The 11,721-nt window shown below is 32.4% G+C and overlaps 1 long non-coding RNA gene across 2 annotated transcripts; it reads right to left on the bottom strand.

Moving 5' to 3' along the window:
- Positions 1-1,497: 1,497 nt before the first annotated feature.
- Positions 1,498-11,701, bottom strand: LOC311076434. 2 transcript variants are annotated; one of them, XR_014604668.1, is made up of 6 exons: positions 6,985-11,701; positions 6,628-6,737; positions 6,489-6,532; positions 5,320-5,384; positions 3,631-3,732; positions 1,498-1,841 (listed from the first exon to the last, which is right to left on the bottom strand). It is a non-coding gene; the product is annotated as an uncharacterized lncRNA (long non-coding RNA). The 2 variants fall into 2 exon arrangements; XR_014604669.1 differs by lacking the exon at positions 3,631-3,732 and having other exon boundaries at positions 6,985-11,689.
- Between the last annotated feature and the right edge of the window lie 20 nt (positions 11,702-11,721).

Raw genomic sequence — 11,721 nt, 5'->3', positions numbered from 1 at the left:
ATAAATATCTCCCTTTGGAGTGACTTTGAGCTTTGTAACATTGCAGATCTTTTTTATGCAAAAACAGCAACAATACAAACTAACTAAAGTGAAAAAGAATAATAGCAAGTTCCCAGCTAGAAATTTTTTGTTCTAAAAATGTTCTAAGAACATTAGCATGTATTGTTCTATAAATGTTTTCAGCGGCTAGTTTTAGTTTTGTTCTCAGAATGTTCTTTTAAAAGTTTGGAGAACATTCTTTAAAAACATTATTAAAATGTTTAGTAGTGACATTCTTTTAACATTATTCTCTAACGTTCTTAGAAAGTTTTCAGCGGCTAGTTTTAGTTTTGTTCCCAGAATGTTCTTTTAAAAGTTTGGAGAACATTCTTTAAAAACATTATTAAAATGTTTAGTAGTAACATTCTTTTAACATTATTCTCTAACGTTCTTAGAAAGTTTTCAGTGGCTAGTTTTAGTTTTGTTCCCAGAATGTTCTTTTAAAAGTTTGGAGAACATTCTTTAAAAACATTATTAAAATGTTTAGTAGTAACATTCTTTTAACATTATTCTCTAATTTTCTCAGAACGTTTTCAGCGGGTAGTTTTATTTGTGTTCCCAGAATGTTTTTTTAAATGTTTAGAGAACATTTTCTAAAAACATTATTAAAATGTTTAGTAGTAACATTTTTATAACATTATTCTCTGACGTTCTTATAATGTTTTTAGCGTGTAGTTTTATTTTTGTTCCCAGAATGTTCTTATAAATGTTCGGATAACATTTTTTTAAAAACATTATTAAAATGTTTAGTAATAACGTTCTTATAACATTATTCTCTAATGTTCATAGAACGTTTTCAGCGGGTAGTTTTATTTTTGTTCCCAGAATGTTTTTTTAAATGTTTAGAGAACATTTTCTAAAAACATTATTAAAATGTTTAGTAATAACATTCTTATAACATTATTCTCTAACGTTCTTATAATGTTGTAAGCGGATAGTTTTATTTTCGTTCCCAGAATGTTCTTTTAAATGTTCGGATAACATTATTTAAAAACATTATTAAAATGTTTAGGTGTACCATTCTTACAACATTATTCTCTAACGTTCTTAGAAAGTTTTCAGGGGGTGTTTTTATTTTTGTTCCCAGAATGTTCTTTTAAAAGTTCAGATAACATTTTTTTTTACAACATTATAAAAATGTTTAATAATAATATTGTTAGAACATTATTTCTCCTAAAAGGTAGGATAACATTCTCTAAGAACACTCTAAAAATGTTTTGTGATGATGACCTTCTATAAATGTTTAATCATAACATTTTTAGAACATTATCCCTTTATTCTTATAAAGTTTTTAGCAGGAAGTTTTATTTTTATTCTTAGAACGTTCTTCTAAAAGTTAGGATAACATTCTCTAAAAATACTCTTAAAAATACTACTTAACATTCTTATAAATTTTTTAGTGGGAAGTTTTATTTTTGTTCCCAAAATGTTCTCTTAAACATAAAAAATGCTTAGCTATAACATTGTTAAAACATACAATTTTATTAATCTCTAAAATAAAACAAAAATCTAACAGGTTTATGAATGGCATTCACATAAATTATTAGAAGTTCTGCGTACAGTAGATGCCCAACATTAAATGAAGAACTCAGTAAAGTCCAATGTGCAATCACACGTCTTGACTGCTGTTTGCTCAGAGCGCTCATCATCAGTCTTTGGTTGTCTTGGTTCTTGCAGAAAAAGAATAAAGTCATCTGCATTAATAGGTGTTCTACTGTTCTTCTCTTCTTTTTCAGCTGCTATCCCAGTTAGCAGAATTGAGCTCCATTCTCTGTGTGCATGGTAGAGTTTTTCCTCATAGCCTATAAAAGAAGATCATGCAACAGTGTAAACAAAAATAATACAAATACATATTACATATTAAGATCACAAGCAATATTGACTTTGAAAACTTTCAAAATTAGCCAGCCTAATTATTAATCAGAAATTAATTAGATTAGTTTATTTAAAAGTATAAATATGATACCTTATGAGTATCTATTTTGTTTCTGTAATTTAAAACATATACTTAATCCATTATATACATGTTAAAGGGATACTCCACTTTTTTTGGAAATAGGCTCATTTTATAACTCCCCCAGAGTTAAACAGTTGAGTTTTACCGTTTTTCGAATCCATTCAGCCGAGTTTCTGATATTTAGAAGAATGTCAGTAACCAGACAGTTTCTGGTCTCATTGACTTCCATAGTATATATTTTTTCCTACTATGGAAGTCAATGAGACCAGAAACTGTCTGGTTACTGATATTCTTCCAAATATCAGAAACTCGGCTGAATGGATTCGAAAACGGTAAAACTCAACTGTTTAACTCTGGGGGAGTTGTAAAATGAGCCTATTTCCAAAAAAAGTGGAGTATCCCTTTAATAACACAACTAGAGGCTAAATTATTTTAACAAACTACAAACTTGGCTTGAGAAGTGTGAACCTCGAACTCAGGTAGCCTTGAGCACAGCTGCAGCATGTCACAGCACTGCCCACGATGCTTTTGCTCTGATGTAACAGCTCATTTTCATCAGTTATATTGTCTATGGATTGTTACATTTCTTACAGATTTCTGCTTGTTTTAAATCAGATACAGATAAAGTAGTACTGCATTTGAGATAGAACAATTTCTAGTGTGATTTAATCATACCTGTGAATCGTCTCTTTGCTATTAGCTAAGCTGTAAGTTTTAGTTACTTCAAAAGCAGAAAGAAAAATATGCTATAACTTCTGTTTCTTATTGAGAAATCACAGGACAGTGTTGACACTAACTTTTTGTGCTCCAGTAGGTTTCTGTGTGCGCACAATCTGCATGTTAAATGTGAGCTACTGTCTGTGCATATGAAAGCTTGTTTCCGCCATGGAATACAATTTTTAAAAAAGGTAATTGCGAATCACAATTCAAACTTTTTTTTCTCAGAAGTGCGAGATATAAACTCGCAATTGGCCGTTTGAAAGTCAGAATCACAGGATAAATTAGTAAAACCTGAGAAAAAAAAGCAATTCTGGCTTATTTTTTTTTTGCTGTCGTTTCTATATGAGAACATTAATGCACTTCATCAATACAGCTGCTCTGAGAGTCACTTCAGCAGCATTTTAGCTTCATTTGAGAAAAACTATCATCATATCATAAAACACAGAGAAACTCAAAGGTCTACACGGCAATCCGTCAAATAAAAGTTTGGTTTAACCTTTGAAGAACGTTTTGCTTAAATCATTACATTTTAAATAATTGGTTATAGCAATTTAATTAAACCATTCAAATGGAATCAAGAAAACAAAAAAAAATTTACTTTTGGGAGATGCGAGAGCGAAGTAGTCCAGTGATAATTAACAGGCAGCCATGGTTAATGCAATTTGCAAAGACCCGCCCCCTTTAGTTACTGTTGCTATGTCCAACAAGCCATGGCGCTCTCACGCCACACATCATATTGTCACGCAATGAAAAATACATTGCGGATCACAGAAAAAACGCTGAAACGTTTAAACGCAGAGACAAGACAGAGCAGGTTACTTTTGATATGAAAGTTGAAACAAAGTCTCAACGTTTAATTTGTGTAATTTTTTTAGAAAAAAATATTTTTGGTAAAATAAAAATGTAAAAAATACCTGTCAATCAAACTCCCTCGAAGGGTGAATTCTGAGGGGAGTAAAAAAGACAGCTCACAATTCTGATATTTTCTTGCAATTGTGTGTTCTTGCCTCACAATTCTGAGAGAAAAAAAAAAACTGTAATTTTACTGATGGAAACAGACAGTAAAAAAGTGGACTTCAAAGATTTCTTATTCTGTAGCTCCCTGTGGGATTTTTTTGACAAGTCCATAAAAATGCATCCATCCATGATAAAAGTACTCCACACGGCTCTGGCAGGTTAATAAAGGCGAAAGGTGAAGCGAAGTGATGCGTTTGTGTAAGAAACATATCCATATTTTATATTTTAGGGCTGGGAATCGATTAAAAAAAGTAACTGATTATTTACACAATTTGCTGTAATTAAATGCAATTAATTGCATTTCCCCCAAGCTTGTAATCATCAATATTTAAACTTAGAATAACCTAATTAAACAACAAAAAGGAAAAAAAGGAACAGAAAATAGCCCTGTATTAAAATAATATTAAACATCAATATATCAATATATTATTATTTTCAATAATCAATCAACATAATAAATTTAACAATTTATTATTATATTTTTTTTTTTCTAATTATCAAAATAAAACATAGTCCTACAAAGCTATTATTACAAGAGCATGTGATCAGAGCAGGTAATTTTACCATTGTTGTCAGCATGACTATACCAGCTCAGTAGGGCTATTTCACAGAAGTCTACTACTGAGAAATTTCACGTTATTTGACTTTGCTTTTCCAGTGCGTGATCGGTACATGATTGGAGCGTTTGGGCCGTTAACGACAGAGCAGAACGCGCAGCGCAAACACGGAGCAGAACATTGAGCAAAGAGCTCAATGTTTGCTCAGTGTTGTGTGTGTGTGTCAGTGCGCCGACACACACACACGGAATGGAGAGCGCGGAGCGGAAAAGACCCGGTCATGAAAGCTGCGCGAGAATAAAACCTGATCGCCGAACACGGAGGGGCGGGACGGCATATTTTGCAGCCTTTTCCGCAACAGGAAGTCATTAAAATGAGGCAAAAAAAGTGCTGCGTTAATTGCATTTTTTTTATAAACTCGTTAAGCATCTCAAATTAATCGCGAAGATTAACGTGTTAATTCCCCCAGCCCTACCATATTTATAATTTTATCGACTTAAATAACTAGCTTCCAGCAGACAGCCATATGCAAGTCAAATTACGCCCAAAGAGTTAGTCAACGCATCGATACGCATATGCGCCTGCAAGGCTACGCATCACTACACTTCGGCCGCCATATGCGTCTATGAGTAGAAAAATGTGTCGTCCCAGTTTTTGATACGCGACGCACCGTTGTATGCAATACTATGCGTTGTTGGTGGGGGCAAAACTGCAAGTTGCTTGCGTCCGACGTGTTGACTATAAAAGGCTCTTGTCGGTGCATGACATAGGAGTAGCATAAGCTTTGACGGCTCTCGCGGTTCAAACAAACAGGGCTAGGCAATAAATTCAAGCTCCTCCCACATTTCTCTTTATATGATTCTCTTTAATGATCATTTTTCTAAAAATCTCTGTGGAAAGAAAGTCAGATATAAATCTGGGACAGATATAAATCTGGCACGAGGGAGAAAAAAATAGATCATTTTTATTTTGGAGTGCATTGTGCGTTTAAAATTGACTACGGTTTTATAAAATGCAGTGGATACTTACTAGTGATGGACTTGTTTCTCTGTTGGTGCCTGTTCTGCTCCGTAAACATTGGTCCAATGCTTGATCTTAAGAAAATGTAAAAAGTGTGTTAATGTGTGTTAACAGACTATTGATCTGGGTGACATAGGACCATTTTTTATGTTTTTCTTAAGTGTTAGGCTATATAAATCTGGAGAACCCTTACTAACATTAACCATGGTTTTGCTACACTAACTAAATGGTAATAAATTATTGTAATCAATCCACCATAAAAATATTGTTTCTACACTTTACTATAATAAAAACCATGGTTAATTTAGCAAAGGACCCTGGGAACATGTCCTAAAAAGAACAGCTCATCCAAAAAATAGACTCTCTATCGTTATTTACCGGTACTCCATGTTGTTCCAAAACTGTATGAATTTATTTTGTATAACCTTAATTAAGATATCTTGAGAAATGACTTCACTGTTTTTTTTTTTTTTTTTCATAAAATGGGTTCCAATGTTGTTTAATTCCCAACATTCTTGTGTTTCAGAGAAGTAAGTCATACAGGTTTGAAAATAATTTCATTTTGAAAGGACATTTATGTTATGTATAAAGACACAATGTTCTCAGTTCCCTCATTGTAAAGCTCCTATGCTGAGGTTTATTTTATTTTATTTTTTCAAAATGTTGCAAGTAAAATGTTCTAATTGTGTTAACTTGTCACATTAGAAGAACGTTTTATGAAGAACATTCAACATCTCATCTCTCAATGATATCCTCAAAACATTTCCCTAACGTGACAGAGAGAATGTTCTTCTTTTGTTATCATGAAACATTGGGACAATGTTATATTGAGATCATTGTACAACTTTAACTTTAGCAACATTCCCAAAATATGCTCAAAATGTTGCAAGTAGAATGTTCTTCTTTTGTTATCATGAAACATTGGGAACATTTGTTTCCATAAAATGGGTTCCAATGTTGTTTTATTCCCAACATTCTTGTGTTTCACAGAAGTCATACAGGTTTGAAAATAATTTCATTTTGAAAGGACATTTATGTTTGGGTCAGCTAGGCCCATAAAAACTCATATCAAGAAGACAGGTACAATTTTGACTGGAGGGTTTGGACCAGTGTGCCTTTGAGCAGAGTTTACATGTTCTGCCTCTATTTCACGTGTATTTTACTATGACAATACTCACCGCAACTGAAGATCATGTGGCTGGATAATTTATTCCCAAAATTCCTGGATAATGGGAAACACACACATACAGCAATATTATTAGCTATTTGTATTTACTTACTAAAAGAGACATAAAAAGCTTGCAAATTTTTACTCACCAGCTCAAAAACATATTATGATGATGACTCATCATTTTGACGGTAACGTTAGGCCGATATCCCGCGATCATTCAAAAGCCTAGTTTTCATAGTGTGGGTCGAGTTCCTCTCTGTATAAAGACACAATGTTCTCAGTTCACTCATTGTAAAGCTCAGACTATGCTGAGGTTTAATTTTTATTTATTTTTATCAAAAACTAACTTAGCTGACAATATTTAGCCTAACGTTACACATGCAGCCTGAAACATTGACATAATATCGATATTGCTCTAGTCGCATTTAAAATTAGCTTCTCAATTTAACACACTATATTTTGATGTAGCAGAATGTATTTTTATATAAAATAAAGTTATTTACCTTCCGCAGATTGCAATATGTCCGTTACACGTAGGCTACGTTGTTAAAATTCGTTGTCCATTTACATCCCGCAACTCGCTCAAAATAAAAAAAATGTAACAGTACGATGCAAAATAATCCATGTTTTAAACAATGTAAAAGCCACAGAACCGAAGGAGGCTAGTACTGAAGATCCCGAGCAGCAGCAGCGCGCGCACACACACACACACACACACACACACACACACACACACTCTAACAGACGAATATTCAAACTTGACCAGTAAAAGGCGCGCATAGCTGCCATTGGCCAGATTCCTGGATGACAGTCTGAATAACCAATCATGCTCAAAACAACTCGAAGAGACAGCCAATAATGTGGTAACATTGCAATTACAGGAAAAGATTACATGTTTTAAAAGAAAGAATATGAAAAAAATGTGCACGGCTATTTATTTAGTTGTATTTGTAAGCTGGCTGTTATATTTAATCAATTGGTTAAATGGTGTCTTCATTGCAGTGCATGATAAAAAATAAATAAACTTACAATAACATATAAATAATAATAATAAATTACACAAATAATATATACCATGTATAACAACATATATTTACCACTGCTCTGCCAAACAGCAGTTTAAAAGAGCAAACATATTATATATTAAACAGAGCAAACATTGCATATGTATAGGCTATTCATATACAATTCTGTATACCTACATGAAAAACTAATGGATTGGTATCATGGTAACATTAGAGATACATTCATGTGACCCATAATGATCCTTTTGCACTTTAACAAAATATTGACCTTTCCTTTAGAAACACTCTTATGCCTAATAATGTCAACTTGCTTTTCACCCTGTGTGGCACTGTTACACAACCTGTTGGTTTAGGGTAAATCCTCTGTCCAACACAACACTTTGGTAACATTGGCATAATTCTATACAAGTTGCAACATATACCCCGGGTTTCACAGGCAAGGTTTAAGCCTGTAGTCCCAGACTAAAATGCACGTTTGAGCTGTTTTACCTGAAAGCAACTTGCACTGACATATCTTAAAATATGTCGGTGCCATTATTTTGTCTCAAGATGCACACCAGTAATGTTTCTTTTTCTTTTTTCTAAGGCACATTTTTAAAAGCTAATTAAATGCACTAAGGCCTAATCCTGGCTTAATCTAAACTCTGTGAAACCGGGTCTGGGTTAGAAATTAAGGGTTAAGGTTAACCCTAACCCTAACCCTTGTCTACAGACTTTTATTTAACAGCATGGATAGACTCCAAGGTGTTGACTGCAGTGGTTAGGCCTTTAGCGTTGATACAGGATGAATAACTTCTTACTGTGACAGTCTGTAATGTATTTTAGCAAAGAGTGTTTGTATGGATTGTCCCTAATTAAGCTAGAGCTATTGGTGCATTCAAGTCATGTCATAAAGATCGTATTTACAAGTTGAACGCCACCACAATGATGAGAATATGAGTAGGAAGCTCAGGATTTTCTTTAACCCCGATCTTGAAGAGTTAGGGGTGTGTCAGTGGGAAACATTGTGGGATACCACTATACTTAGGTATTCAGCAGTGACAATGAAGTAAGCTAATGCCTGCACAAAATATGATAGCATTAATATATAACAGTATAATATGTGATGATAAAGTTTACAGTGGCTTCATTAATTTAAAACATTAAACAAAATTGTAAAACCTCATGAATACAAACTTCCCAGGAGGACTTAAATGCACCATATGTTCCATCGTGAACCCTGTTGGCCTGCTGTCTGACCAGCAAGCTCAATTTAACAATAATTGTGTAGTTTGATTGCTAAATGTTACATTTAAAATGTTCTAGTTTTGTTAACACGTCACATTACAAGAATTTTTTTTAAAAACACTCATCATCTCAGGTCTCAGTGATATCCTCAAAACATTTTACGAACGTTGATTTGATAATGTTCCTCCTCTGTTATTATGGAACATTGTGCCAATGTTTTACTGAGAACATTATATAATCTGTTATCTCAACAACATCCTCAAAACATCCTCAAAATGTTGCAAGTAAAATGTTCTAATTGTGTTAACACATAACATTACAAGAACGTTTTATAAAGAACATTCAACATCTCATCTCTCAATGATATCCTCAAAACATTTTCCTAATGTGACAGAGAGAATGTTCTTCTTTTGTTATGACAAAACATTGGGACAATGTTATATTGAGATCATTGTACAAACTTTAACTTTAACAACATTCCCAAAATATGCTCAAAATGTTGCAAGTAGAATGTTCTTCTTTTGTTATCATGAAACATTGGGACAATGTTATATTGAGATCATTGTACAAACTTTAACTTTAGCAACATTCCCAAAATATGCTCAAAATGTTGCAAATAAAATGTTATAATTTTGTTAACTCGTCACATTAAAAGAACGTTTTATAAAGAACAATAAACATCTCATCTCTCAATGGTATCCTCAAAACATTTTCCTAATGTGACAGAGAGAATTGTTCTTCTTTTGGTTTTATGAAACATTGGGACAATGTTATATTGAGATCATTGTACAAACTTGAACTTTAACAACATTCCCAAAATATGCTCAAAATGTTGCAAATAAAATGTTATAATTTTGTTAACTCGTCACATTAAAATAACGTTTTATAAAGAACAATAAACATCTCATCTCTCAATGATATCCTCAAAACATTTTCCTAACGTGACAGAGAGAACGTTCTTCTTTTGTTTTTATGAAACATTGGGACAATGTTATATTGAGATCATTGTACAAACTCTAACTTTAGCAACATTCCCAAAATATGCTCAAAATGTTGCAAGTAGAATGTTCTTCTTTTGTTATCATGAAACATTGGGACAATGTTATATTGAGATCATTGTACAAACTTTAACTTTAACAACATTCCCAAAATATGCTCAAAATGTTGCAGGTAAAATGTTCTAATAGTGTTAACTCGTCACATTAAAATAACGTTTTATAAAGAACATTCAACCTCTCATCTCTCAATGATATCCTCAAAACATTTTCCTAATGTGACAGAGAGAATGTTCCTCTTTTGTTTTTATGAAACATTGGGACAATGTTATATTGAGATCATTGTACAAACTTTGACTTTAACAACATTCCCAAAATATGCTCAAAATGTTGCAAGTAGAATGTTCTTCTTTTGTTATCATGAAACATTGGGACAATGTTATATTGAGATCATTGTACAAACTCTAACTTTAGCAACATTCCCAAAATATGCTCAAAATGTTGCAAGTGGAATGTTCTTCTTTTGTTATCATGAAACATTGGGACAATGTTATATTGAGATCATTGTACAAACTTTAACTTTAACAACATTTCCAAAATATGCTCAAAATGTTGCAGGTAAAATGTTCTAATTGTGTTAACTCGTCACATTAGAAGAACGTTTTATAAAGAACATTCAACATATCATCTCTCAATGATATCCTCAAAATATTCTACAAATGTGACAGAGAGAATGTTCTTCTTTTGTTTTTATGAAACATTGGGACAATGTTATATTGAGATCATTGTACAAACTTTAACTTTAACAACATTCCCAGAATATGCTCAAAATGTTGCAAGTGGAATGTTCTTCTTTTGTTATCATGAAACATTGGGACAATGTTATTTTGAGATCATTGTACAAACTTTAACTTTAGCAACATTCCCAAAATATGCTCAAAATGTTGCAAGTAAAATGTTCTAATTGTGTTAACTCGTCACATTAGAAGAACGTTTTATAAAGAACAATAAACATCTCATCTCTCAATGATATCCTCAAAACATTCTACAAATGTGACAGAGAGAACGTTCTTCTTTTGTTATGACAAAACATTAAGACAACGTTATTTTGAGATCATTGTACAAACTTTAACTTAAACAACATTCCCAAAATATGCTCAAAATGTTGCAAATAAAATGTTATAATTTTGTTAACTCGTCACATTAAAAGAACGTTTTATAAAGAACAATAAACATCTCATCTCTCAATGATATCCTCAAAACATTTTCCTAATGTGACAGAGAGAATGTTCCTCTTTTGTTATCATGAAACATTGGGACAATGTTATTTTGAGATCATTGTACAAACTTTAACTTTAACAACATTCCCAAAATATGCTCAAAATGTTGCAAGTAAAATGTTCTAATTGTGTTAACTCGTCACATTAGAAGAACGTTTTATAAAGAACATTCAACATCTCATCTCTCAATGATATCCTCAAAATATTCTACAAATGTGACAGAGAGAATGTTCTTCTTTTGTTTTTATGAAACATTGGGACAATGTTATATTGAGATCATTGTACAAACTTTAACTTTAACAACATTCCCAAAATATTCTCAAAATGTTGCAAATAAAATGTTATAATTTTGTTAACTCGTCACATTAAAATAACGTTTTATAAAGAACATTCAACATCTCATCTCTCAATGATATCCTCAAAACGTTTTCCTAACGTGACAGAGAGAACGTTCTTCTTTTGTTATAATGAAACATAGGGACAATGATATTTTGAGATCATAGTACAACTTGTTATTTCAGAAACATTCCCAAAACATCTTTTGAATGTTGCAGTTAAAATGTTATATCTTAGTTTTCATATAACGTTATAGGAACATTTTTTAAAATGAGAAAACATCCTTAAAATGTTCAGTAAACATTACATTCAAATGTTTTCTTTAGAACATTAACCAAACTTGTAGGGAATGTTAGCGAAAGTTCTGAGAACGTTCC

Source organism: Abramis brama, assembly GCF_963993115.1.
Source record: "Abramis brama genome assembly, chromosome: 25".
Classification (NCBI taxonomy): Eukaryota; Metazoa; Chordata; class Actinopteri; order Cypriniformes; family Leuciscidae; genus Abramis; species Abramis brama.
This window is presented reverse-complemented; position numbering and strand designations above follow the sequence as displayed.